The sequence below is a fragment of the Arctopsyche grandis genome, chromosome 8 (genome assembly GCF_051622035.1).
Source record: "Arctopsyche grandis isolate Sample6627 chromosome 8, ASM5162203v2, whole genome shotgun sequence".
Taxonomy (NCBI): domain Eukaryota; kingdom Metazoa; phylum Arthropoda; class Insecta; order Trichoptera; family Hydropsychidae; genus Arctopsyche; species Arctopsyche grandis.
This window is the reverse complement of record NC_135362.1, coordinates 5,204,406-5,218,016: the sequence shown is the minus strand read 5'-3', so window position 1 is coordinate 5,218,016 and position 13,611 is coordinate 5,204,406. Positions and strand designations below refer to the sequence as shown.

At 39.8% G+C, this 13,611-nt stretch overlaps 1 pseudogene across 1 annotated transcript; it reads left to right on the top strand.

Moving 5' to 3' along the window:
* Positions 1-7,559: 7,559 nt before the first annotated feature.
* Positions 7,560-10,504, top strand: LOC143915446 (ELAV-like protein 2 pseudogene; annotated as a pseudogene). Its single transcript, XR_013260910.1, has 2 exons — positions 7,560-8,788; positions 10,121-10,504. The product of XR_013260910.1 is annotated as an ELAV-like protein 2 pseudogene (transcript).
* Positions 10,505-13,611: the final 3,107 nt, after the last annotated feature.

Here is a 13,611-nt window from a genome sequence, read left to right as displayed (position 1 = left end):
AAGCTGTAGTTTTATTCTCGAAATCATGTTTATTAATTTTCAGATCGTCACCCTTTATTTAATTTTTTTTATTGGGTTTCATTCTGAGACTAAATTGAAACTATTCAACAATATATTGAAAGTAGTTATGCCCATTGAAATTTCAACGGGTTCTTTCGGATTGATATATGATTTAAAATAAAGTTACAATATGAATAGTAATAATTAATCGGAATCAGAACTGAAACGGTAATTCTAAAAGTAAACGAAACAATTCATGTGTAAGGTCGAAAACAGCTGTAAAGCCGCTGTATTCCAATTTTTAATTTAATGCATACAAAAGTTTAGCTATTATAATAAGTTTACAAAATGTAATACTTTCCGATTATAAACAAACGGCCATTGACCTCGCAACCTTGAATATTATTATTACACATAATATAGGTTGCAACTCGATAGCACATTACATATATTATGTTTATTTTTAACGCCTTTATATTTTTGCATACCTATAAGAGGATATTTCTGTTCGAGAGGTCACCGGTTTTTATATAAATTTATACAAAGTTTAGGCTTTTTATCCATTCATTATGTTCGACTAGCGTTAGGACACACACACACAGATTAGCGTCTTTATATATATAATATTTATAAATGAATTCAATTTGCAAAACTATTAACTAATAAACTCGAAAAATGTTTACCAATTGAAAACATAAATAAAATTGTCTTACGTATATGTAATGGAAAAAAACCGAAACGGGGCCGTTATTACGATATTACACCAGGGCCCGGATTTCTGGCTATCTGGCTAATAAATACAAATGTGGCGGCTCGCTTATACGACATGGTCGAGTTTGGTTGCCTTCCTGCGAGTGGGGACCAACCCGGCTGGGTTCGGAGAGCCGCTACTCACTCTGTCTTCAGCTGTCATATAATAAACACGTGCATTTACATGCCAGTCGTCTCATTCGTTCATCCTCCATACTGGTGACCCCCGACATCGAGTCACGCAGCCTCGATCAATTTCAACATGCCGCTCATCCCTGCCTCGCCGAGCCAGGCGGGGAAGCTACCCGCCGCGCCCCCATCGCCATCAACACGCGTCGCGGCCCGCGGGTGACAATAAACGAGCAGACACGGCTACCTACCTACCTATGTACCTATCGACTGGAGTCCAGCCACAACGTCGATGACAGGTGCTTTAAAAAAATGGGGGAGCGAATGAGACGACGATCTTGACAGCTGGATGTGGAGTCATGCGCGATCCACTACACATAGAACGGTCATCCAGCACCACAAGACATACACCACCTCAGCACCATCATCATCATCAAGGCCCCGTCCGTCCCCACGAGCGTCGTCACGCCGAGACGGGCGGTAGCGCTACAACACCTCCACGAGCCACAACGACTCACAGTCCAGCTCGGAGTATCATCAACCACATCGATGCCCCTGCCGCCCCCGCCGCCCCACCAACCGACATCAGCCTCGGAAGAGCGGCGCCGCCGCAGCATCGCATCGGCGCGACCATCGGACCACCCACCGTCCTGCTCGCGACGTCACCGCCCTCGAATCTACCGACCATTCAGGGCGGTACACCTACACAGCGGATGACCCACGTCAACAATTTTTTTCTCCCCACTCAATAATTTTTTTTCTCTTTGTGTAACAATAATTTTTTTCTTTTGTAAAATTTGTTTCTTTGTAATGTTGGTATCGCTGATGCTGGGGGGGAGTGATGTGGCGGCTCGCTTATACGACATGGTCGAGTTTGGTTGCCTTCCTGCGAGTGGGGACCAACCCGGCTGGGTTCGGAGAGCCGCTACTCACTCTGTCTTCAGCTGTCATATAATAAACACGTGCATTAACATGCCAGTCGTCTCATTCGTTCATCCTCCATACAAATATGAAGCTTTTCGGAAATGTGATGCATTTAGTAAAATAATGAACAGTTTTATTTCTTCAGAAAGTGATTTCAACTTTTAATATGTTATATTAGATTGCCCTGCGCTGCAAACGATTGCAAACCAAGCGGGCGCATGCTCATTTCATACTGTTGTCTCGGCTTTTGCCATTTTAAACTTGCCAGAAAGATCTAACTCAATTTTAAGAATTGCCAATCATCAATGTACATCGAAATGTCATCTGTGCAACTCCATGAATATCTCATCTTTCGTACATGCTGAAATTCAAACAGTTAAAATGCAATCGAAATGAGCATGTAGCCGGGTAGTTTGCAATCATTTGCAGCAAACCCATTAGATTGGTATGGAAACACTAAAATAAATCATCAAAATTAATTTTTCAAAAACACTAGGGCCCCTTTCCAATCGAGAGCCCGATGTGAGTGCCTGCGTGTAAATCCGCCATGATGTATAAATATATTTTATAATTTATTTATAGAATATTTTATAATTATATATTTAATAATAGAATTTTTATTTTAAAAATTATTGTGCCATGGTGGTATGGGGGTAGGGCGAGTGAGACGACTGTTGGTAATGCACAACCAGGGCCGTGCCTAAGAATTTGGCCGCCTGTGTGCAAACTTAAATCAGCCGCTCTTTAATTTTATCAACATCAAAATAAATCATATTAATTCAGGGTAGTGTTGAAAATTTTAATCAATAAAAATTTATCAGGAAAACAGATCGAAAACAAAAATGTTTAGTTCTCAACAGGACCAGACGACAAGAGAGACTGAACGTTTGCAAGTTCATTCATGAAAATATAGTGTTTTTACCCCCAATCCCACATCTAGGACATTCTTCTTTCGATGACCAACCAATACTCAACATCAATGAAGAAATACATCTGGCAATCGCAAAGATAATATAACATTAAAAACCTAGCTCTATGCGGACCGAAGCTATACCTGCTATCCCGTTTCCCCGAATCATAGTTTGGGTGTCTTAGAATTTGTAACTTACAATAGCAATCCACAAGTATACAACAAGACAACCTGAATATAATTTTTCCGACTCTACATACATAGGTAGACGCGGTCCTGTGCACAACTATTTATTTCGATAGCCGGGGAGGAAGTAAATGCTTACCGGTGAAACACTGGCCAACCGATAATTTTATGATGAGTACCTCGGGGTTGCGACACTGGCTTTACAATTTTCCAATACGCCAATATGGCCAGGCATACATATATAATTAAGAGAAAAAATATACAAAAATAATAAAAAGAGAACAAAAATTCTAAATTTAAAATCCCAAGGAAAGTGTATAGATGATCTGGTGTATTTGTAAATAAACCAACGTAATCAGAAAGTAAAGTAGACGAATGGTTCTAGCAATGGGCTGCATTATGAATTTCTAATTTATTATACAATTTTATTTATTTTTATAATTATGTGGGGGATTTTTTTTTACATATATATATATATATATATATATATATATATATATATATATATATATATATATATATATATATATATATATATATATATATATATATATATATATATATATATATATATATATATATATATATATATATATATATATATATCAGGAAGGCCTAACAGGTAAACTCCAATGCGCTTTCCTGTCAAATTAGAAACGATGCAGCATTTTTATTACACAAGTCGCTGAATTATGAGACACTGAAAACTCAAAATTAACGAGACATCTATGAATTTTATATTAATCATACTCAAATAGTGGTGACATAGTAGGTAGGAAATTTTTGAACTAATTTAATCGGGAACCGTTTTAACAACGAAATCAGAAAAATTGGCAAACTCTGATAGTAAAGGATTGACCGGGAGTCACAAATATCCAAGTCTGACCAGCAGCACTACAGATATACTCAGAAAAATGATTTTCAAACAAGGTCAGCTCATGGGATCGAACCCGGCGCCTCTCAGTGCTGGGCAGAAGCTTAACGACCGAGCTATGCTGCTGGTTACTACTTTATTTATTTACTACACACCCAGAGAATTAACACTCAAATACGATTAAACTAACTCCAGGTCAAAACTTTGGGCTAACGTAAAGAATGGTTCGGTGATTACTGGTCACAAAGTCACTAAAATCTCTATAACGGAACATCTGGCAGCCGAAAAGTCCATCATACTAACGATAATTATCATACTAACGAAAACTTGATTGCCAAATATTGTGTATTCGCGATTTTCATGGCAAAAATTGTTTTTATTACTACCGCAATGTGACGAATAGTCCAATTACCATTTGAAAACTTTAGAATACAGGTTGAGGCGACCTCAAGGTGAATCGACCTCAAGACGAATCCACCCACACACGCCGCTGCCCGCATCAGCATGGGTCGCCTCACGGTAGACCTTTCCGGAATTCCGGAGCGTCTGTAGCCCCCTTAACGATAATTATCATACTAACGAGAACTTGAGTGCCAAATATTGTGTATCCGCAATTTTCTTGTCAAAAATTGTCTTCGTGACCACCGCAATGTGACGAATAGTCCAATTGCCGTGAATAATGGCTACGTCCGCACTACCGATATCTACACCCGATATTTGCGAATTTTTCCATAACCAGTTCCTAAATAGTATGAGGGATGAACGAATGAGACGACTGGCATGTTGATGCACGTGCTTCATTTATGACAGCTGAAGGCAGAGTGAGGTAGCTACTCTGAACACACGTCGAGTTGGTCCCCACTCGCAGGAAGGTGACCAAACTCGACCATGTCGTATAGCGAGCCGCTACAATAGCAACCACAGTTTGCAATATGGGAATTGGATATGGAAAATTTGAGAATATCGGGTGTAGATATCGGTAGTGTGGATGTAGCCAAAAGAATAGTAATTGTTCTATTAAAGGGGGGGGGGGGAGTAAAAAAAAAAAACTAGTGAATTTATTCAGTAAAGTATTAAAGTAAAGAAAATTAATTTAAAGGTATAATTTGTGGGATTTAAAGAATATTTAAAATTTTAATTATTTAAATTTGACAAATTTATATTATTAGTTATATCTACACCCGATATTTACGAAATTTTCCATAACCAGTTCCTAAATAGCAACCACAGTTTTCAATATGGGAACTGTATATGGAAAATGGACCTCAAGACGAATCCACCCACACACGCCGCTGCCCGCATCAACATGGGTCGCCTCACGGTAGACCTTTCCGGAATTCCGGAGCGTCTGTAGCCCCCTTAACGATAATTATCATACTAACGAGAACTTGAGTGCCAAATATTGTGTATTCGCAATTTTGGGAACTGTATATGGAAATATGGGGGATGAACGAATGAGACGACTGGCATGTTGATGCACGTGTTTTATTTATGACAGCTGAAGGCAGAGTGAGTAGCCGCTCTCCGAACCCAGCCGAGTTGGTCCCCACTCGCAGGAAGGTAACCAAACTCGACCATGTCGTATAGAGAGCCGCCACAGAAAATTTCGTAAATATCAGGTGTAGATATCGGTAGTGTGGACGTAGCCAATGGGCGCATTCAATTTTTTTTCAAACTGCAAATTTCGGTAGTTGGACTATTCGTCACATTGGGGTGGTCACAAAGACAATTTTTGCCATGAAAATCGCGAATACACAATATTTCGCACTCATGTTCTCGTCACTATGATAGTTATCGTTAGTATGATGGACTTTTCGGCTGCCAGATGTTCCGTTATAGAGATTTTAGTGACTTTGTGACGAGTAATTTGAAGACTCCGTTTGAAAAACAGCATATGTCCATTTTTTTCGAAATCGATTTTATTGTTGCAAACGATAGTCCTGATCACGGACTACATGCTCACTTTTTATTGGATGTGGAAAAAAATCTTCTAGTCACTAAAAATGAGCTTCAAAAAATAGCCACTTTTGGAAAAACAACACTTGTCCAAGCATTTTGTTAGAAAAACAACATATGTCCGGGGACATATGTTGTTCTTCCTACAAGATCGGCCTCAAACGATGCATGTATGTACGTCATATGTTTTATAACTTCTTGTAATGGTATAATATTCTTTTTTAAAACTATTGAATGGCACAAGTTTATATTTTAAAAAATCGTTTTTTCATATTATTACATATTTTTTTCACATTTCATACCTATATATATGTACATACATATAGGTATGATTGTGATTGTATGCATATTTATTTCATAACTTCCACATGTTTCTTTACAACTATATAATAACGAAGATTGGAATTAGTAGGTAATAAAAAGTAATGATTTGTATGAACATAAATGTCACCCTTAGCTTATCCCACTTTTGTAGAAAGGATACCGCGTTATACGCTCGACTGCTACAGCGTTTGGATTGCTTGCAGTCCCCTTTATTATCGGAACACATTGATTATTTGTTTAATATTTCTAGAACAGTGATGAAGAACTTTTTTCTAGCTAAGAGCCAAACCAAGGAAAAAGTTGCAAAATTGAAAAGTTTGGGAGCCGCAACATAATAGTTTTGGATTGTATTGTAGGCGGGGTAGGATGTGTTGACCGTATCTCAGCCTAACGAAACACTGTTGTGCTTGTTTTAATAAAGTTTTATTGTTTGCCTAAATATTGTACAAAGGTGTTAGAATATTTGGGCAAAAGTATGTCGTTCAGCGGTCTCTGGATATGGTAGAGTGTCGCTGGCTCGGCATTCAGCTATGTTCAGAAGGTCTCTGGATGCGGCAGTGTGTTGCTGGCTCGTTGTTCGGCTATGTTCAGAAGGTCTCTGGATGCGGCAGTGTGTTGCTGGCTCGTTGTTCGGCTATGTTCAGAAGGTCTCTGGTCTGCTGCTGTGTGTCGACTGGTTTGTTTCCACTCTACTGGTAGGGGTGGAGCTTTCTAGAAGGTTTCGGCACCGTTCCGCTTGAGTTTAGTTTAATGACTGCAGGTGTGCTTCGACCGGTTTGTTTCCGCTCGCCTGGTTGGGGTGGAGCTTTCTAGAAGGTTTTAGGAATGTATTCTGCGTCGCAGTATATGTATTGATGATGGTGACGAGATTCCCACAGTATATTAAAATTTAATATAGATCCTACTCATTTATGAGCTGAAAATTGTGGAGATGTATGAAAATCAATTTTTGAAATATATGTTTCATACACCCTTATCGGAATACGTATTTATATAATTTCACGTAAACTTTAATAGACAACGAGAGCCGCGAGTTTTGATGCAAAGAGCCTCATGCGGCTCCGGAGCCACAGGTTACCGACCACTGTTCTATAAAGATCAAGTGGCGGAACTTATTAAGTTTGATAATAAGATAAATAGTTTTTTTGCTCTCTTGCACAATTCGTATTTTGTGACATGTGCTGTTTTTCAAACAAAGTCATTCATTTGTGATCAGTAATCACCGAACCCAAATTTCGCACAAAACGACCATCTTTAGACCGAAACCACCCATTAAACACACTACGCCACGGCCAACGTAACACCGAATCTTTAACTAGAAACGTTCAAACGAAACGTCGAGAAAGCCCAACGAGACGAAGGCGAGAGCGTAACGAGCGACGGCACATAATTTTAGAGGCACGGGAAGCAGGAGAGGCGGGGTGAAAAGGCGAAAAGGCGACGCGAGAAATCCACGTGTGCAGGGCGGACGAGAGCGAGAGTTGCAGAGCGCGCGGCGCGGGCGACGGGGTGTCGCGGCGATCGGCGGTGTGGGCGCTGCGTGCGGCGGGGGCGGAGCGACAGCTTGAGAGCGGAGGCCGAAGGCGAGAGGCGAGCGGGGAGCGGGAAGAGAGAGCGAGGAGAGCCGAGGAGAGCCGAGCCGAGCCGAGTGCAGCCGAAGAGCCAGTGGAAGCAGTGGAAGCAGTGGAAGCCGTGGAAGCAGTGGAAGTGTCGGTGCCGGTGCCGGTGGGCGTTTGCGATGGCGTCCGCTACGGCCTCGCGGTGGTAGCGTTCGGGGGGCGCGGCGGCATGTCGGGAGCGGGCGGGGGCGGGGGCGCGGGGGTCGGAGGGGGCGCTGGGGGCCCCGACAAGGAGGGTGGGCTGGGGGGGCTCGGCCCCGGCCCCGAGGAGTCCCCCACCAAGCTGATCGTCAACTACATCCCCGAGGTGATGACGCAGGCCATGATGTACTCGCTGTTCGCCGCCATGGGCAAGCTGGAGAGCTGCAAGCTGATCGCCAACCGCGGCTACGGCTTCGTGGAGTACTCGGACCCCGACGACGCTTCCAAGGCTCGCAAGGCCTTCGACGGCCTCCTCATGCAGAACAAAACGCTGAAGGTGTCGCACGCCCTGCTCAACCCCGAGTCGAAGCCGCCCACCAAGCCCGAGGCCGACTGGAACCTGTACATGTGCAACCTCCCCGACGAGATGACGCTGCAGGAGTTGCACGGCATGTTCGGCCAGTTTGGTCGCATCGTCAACTCGCGCGTGGCCGCCGGCATCGCCTTCGTCCTGTACGAGTCCCAGCAGGAGGCCGAGCGCGCCATCCGGCAGATGAACGGGATGGCGCCCGAGGGCTTCGCTCAGCCGCTCACCGTCAAGTTCGCCAACAAGCCGAGCAACTCTCGAACGAGGCAGGGGCCGGGCCGGCGCGCCTGGTTCGCCCACGAGCACGTCCACGGCCACCTGGGCGGCGGGGGCGCCACCCACTGGGCCATCTACGTGTACAACTTGGCCGCCGACGTGGAGGAGCTCACGCTGTGGCAGCTGTTCGGGCCGTACGGCGCCATCGTCTCCGTCAAGATCATCCGGGACCACCAGTCGAATCGCAGCCGGGGGTTCGGCTTCGTGACGATGCGCAGCTTCGACCAGGCGGCGGTCGCCATCCAAGAGCTCAACGGCTACATCCTCATGGGGCAGCCGCTCTCCGTCAGTTTCAAAACTCACAAGAGATAATGCACGCTCTTTTTCATTTTGTACAGTGGTTTTTTTTTTTTTTTTCTTGTATTTTGTAGCGTGTCGTCTCTCTCTCACGTTCGACAAATTCACACATTTATATGTTTCAGGGCTTCGGCATATGCACGACTACTCACTACCGGTCTCACTCCACTCTATTCTTCGACGTAACCTAACTTGAAGTGGGTCGAAAGACCCGCTACGGTTTTACCAAGCCGTTTATATAACGATGTAAACATTTTCTCGTGTTTGTTTCAGGCAACTTACTAGACGAATTCACACTTTGAAAGCGAAGAAAAGTCCAAATTATTTATTAATAATAAGTTTTGCCAAAAATTTTCGCGTACAATTTTTAACCAACCTAGTGATGTTTTTTTTTCTCATTTCAGTGATTGCATCCAAATTATATAAAAACAAACTTCCTACAGAAAATTCTTCCCATATATACTGATGAGGATTCAAAGATGTGAAATTACATCAGAGTAACTCGTTCCAAATTTTTAAATGCATACACTAATATTTAAATATCTGATATATTTTTACAGATCACTCATCTATGGTTTCCGATACCGGTAATTTAAAATCACTTTGCTGGCAAATGAATGATTGTACCGTCAATACATATATATATATATAGAAGGAAATTTATCATATCTGGGCATATTCATACAATGCAATCTAGTATAAGTCTAGTACTCGTATTATCTATTTAATATTTGTATGTGAGATTTATTTGCCGTCACATCACTAGGTGGTTAAAACGAAACGTGGACCGTTAGTGAGTCGTCCCGATAGTGCCGAGCCCATCGTGCAGTGTTACTTTTGAATGGATTCGAAAAGAGCCGTTCAAATACCTCAGAACGTAAAGCGAACCCGCTTTGCCGACCGTAGTATTAAATAAAAAATACTCACAGTTTTGTAATTTTATACATGAAGAATAAGAAACAAAAAAATACATCAAAATGTCACTTAATATATATATATATATTGTATAATGTTCGCTGAAGCAGTTGCATTATCAAAAAAAAAAAAAAAAAGTCCATTGGCACGTGAAACGGCAGTTGATGTATGTTCGTTCTTCAAATGACGAAGAGCGTTTCATGAAATTATTATCGTACTTGCGTACGTTCATAATCGTACTTGCGTACGTTCAGATTCCTTTAATCGGTTATTATATTATCTTTGTGAGCAAACTTTTTTGGGTGCTTCACTGTTATTTGCTATTTATTTCTTTTGATTTGTATAAGATTTGAATATACAAAGAATTATATGAATCTTTCTTGTTGTTTTTTTTTTTTTTTTTTTTTTCTATTATAAAATGCCATTTTTTAAAATGATTCAATGGTTTTCAGGTTACGGCAAACTCTCATTACGACGGAGTCGAACGAAGATGTTTTATTGCAAAGCACTGTGCTCCGGAGTACGCTATGTGAAGGTTGATGATCAAAATTGACTCTTTGATTCGCATTTTAGTCTTAGTCTAAAAACATTTTTGTACTGGTTGCTGTAATATTCTGAAAGTTTCAGTCGTCGACTGTGCTATAATATATATATATATATATATATATATTATGTATTTTTAGTATGTAGAATGGTCGGTGTTGGCAATTCATATTGTTCGATTTGCCTTATGGTTGTGACGTGTCCTGATTGAAGCGATTATTATTGTCTTTTGAAGTTCAATGTAATGAGGGTTTGCCGCTAGTTATGCTATTAGGAGACGTTATATGAGAAGTAAATTAAATTGAGTAATAAAAAAAAAGTAAATAAATTGCAAATTAAGTGTGGACATGATGCGATGATGCAATTATGAACGATGCGGTGCAAACGATCGACGAGCGCCAGACAGATTAACGACACGTGTACCTTATGCGTGCACACTGCTCGCACTTACACTAAACGAAATCTACCCAAAGTCCCGACATACCTACCCTGTATACATTCTGTGCTTCTGATACTTTAGTTCCGAATTTTGCCTTATTAAAATCGCCAGAAAGATCTGACTCAATTTTAATCATTGCATCTGTGCACATCTAAAGGTTACTCGTCATCTGATGTGCAATCTATCCAGTTAATCTGTAGTTAAGTATGTCTGGCGCTTTTCGATCGTTTGCACCGAACCCAATTATGAATGTTGAGAATTTTTTTATGTATAAAAAATAAACAATCAATAACCGTCTGCCTGTTTGATATTTTTACATGGATTGTTTTTCAGATGTTTTTACATGAGAAAAAAAGGAATATTGTTTTAATTTATGTGTATTTGATTTGATGTTTTCTTTCCTAGTACTTTTGACATATTGTATTTGTATATTTTTGGAATACTTTCACGTTTCATTGTACACACTGTATGTGTTCAACTTTGAGAGCATGTTTCGCCGAGCACGTCTTTAATAAGTGAAAATAATAAATTAATTATTGAATAGAGAAAAAGCGATTTAAGTAACAAAAAATATGGAAATATTGTACATATATACAGTATTTAGATAATCATTCTAGTAATTAGAGAAAAAATTGACTGGCGGTGCCAAGATTTAGAACGAGGTGTCGAAGAACGCCGGCCACGACGACGGTTAGTCGAGCGTGCGGCATTTTTCAACCGTGTGATGTTTTTTTTTTTCCTCTTCTCCGAACCCAGCTCTCCCATCTTCCCCGATACTTAATTTTTCAGCGACATTTTAATTTTGTTTCATTTGGTTACGTTCCGAGGTGGTGCGATTACGTATATATATATATATATATATATATACACTATATATTATTATCTTTAATAAAAAAAAATGCATAGTTATTCATTCATACGCACTATTTTATATGCATATGTATGTGTGTATACATTTACATATTTGTGTTTTTATTTATGTAGCATAAAAATTTATTAAAAAAAATGCCACTCGACTCGATTGTTTTTTTTTTTCTATTGTTTTATTTATATATATGTATACATAATGTATTATTGCGAAAGTCCTATTTTATTATTATATATATATTTATGTACGCTTTATATATAAGACTAGTTGTAAGTGATCAGCTTCGAACATACTTGTTTTTTAGTATGAGAAATTATTATATCCCGAGGGATGCTCATAGATTCGAGATTTTCTTGTAACCAACCAAACACCAATACGTAACTAATAAACAATTTGAAAAATTAACATGTGTTGCCATCATCATCGTCATCATTCGCCGTATACCATCCATTACGGAACAAATACCTATCCAAAATGATTCCTTCTCACATCATTCGTATCTTCCTTGAACCTTCTACAATCGTTTTAAAGTCACTCCATGGTCTACTAACTATTTTTTAATTCTCACTTCATTTGAGCTTTCATACGTATTACACATTCTCATTTTGAAACACACTCATAAATAAGAATGCCTGGGGTTGTGACTTCATTTTTCAACACCTTTCAAGGACAATTAATTAACCAGCAGCATAGATTAGTGGTAATGCTTTCAAACCAAGTAAAAAGCAAATTAACAAGTAATGCTTCAAACCAAGTGGTCACGGGTTCAATCCCTACACGGTGCTAATGGCCAGACCTTGAATATATGACTCCAGGTCGATTGTTTCCTATAAAATTTTACCACTTTATCTGATTTACATTGAAACGGTTCCAATAACCGTTCCAGCAATTTTGATCTATTTCTTGCTGATGTGTAAAATACTGCAAAAATGAAAATGTATCAATAGATGTCTATATATACACATATAAAATAAAATTTCAGGTATAATACAATATACCTATTTGCATAAAATTCCAAAATACGCAACTTTTGTTTTGAACTTGTGACCCACCGATTACTTTTTTATGCGTATGAACATCTCATAAACAATTTATGGAAACAGATGAATTAAAAAATCATTCAAATGCCTAGGAAATAGATACAAAGTCAATTATCATTTGAAACTTTCCTTAGGATGGTCAAAATGAACTGTTGATACAAGAATAATATAATATAATACAGCGAAATCCGCTTAAATGTGATGGGCGGGAAGGAAGTAAAGTAGCAACAGACCAACATGGCCGAGTTGGTCCCAACTCGCAGGATGCTGACTGAAACTCGACCATGTCGTAGAGCCGCCACAAATGCAAAGATATCGTTCCAGCATAAATTTTATTGTACATTAATCATAATGTATAGTCATATAGTGGTGACAAAGTAGGTAGGAAGGTTTTTAGCCAATTTAATCAGGAAACGTTTCAACAATAAAATCAGAAAAAAAAACTGGCAAACTGATAGGAAACGAACGACTTGGAGTCACAAATATCCGTCTGACCAGCAGCATTACAGAAAATACTCGGAATAAATTTTTTTCAATCGAGGTCGATCGGGATCGAACCCAGCGTCCTCGGCGCTAAGCAAAAACCCAACCACCGAGCCATACTTGCTGTCAAATTAAATATACTGGCTATATATTTAATTTGACAGCAAATTATAAAAAAAATGAAGATAATTCAGACACGACCAAATCAGTTGAAATATCTTCACTAAACTTTAAATAATCAAAAGTTGTTTAAGTCATCAATTAGCTTACGATTTCAATTTGCTGTGCGTTACGTCTACGCTACGCCTAGCATGAATATGGCCATACAATATATCAAAATCTCGATAATCAGGCAGATAAGGTAACTGGTTTCATATGGCCAGCAGTATGGATCAGTGGTTGCGTTTACGTTAAGCCCCGAGAGGTTACCGGGTTCAATCCCGTGCTAATCTTTAATGCTGCTGGTCAGACTTGGTCATTTGTGACTCCAAGTCGATCGTTTCCTATCAGAGTTTGCTAATTTATCTGATTTAATTGTTGAAACGGTTCCTTCAAATTGGTAAAAACCTT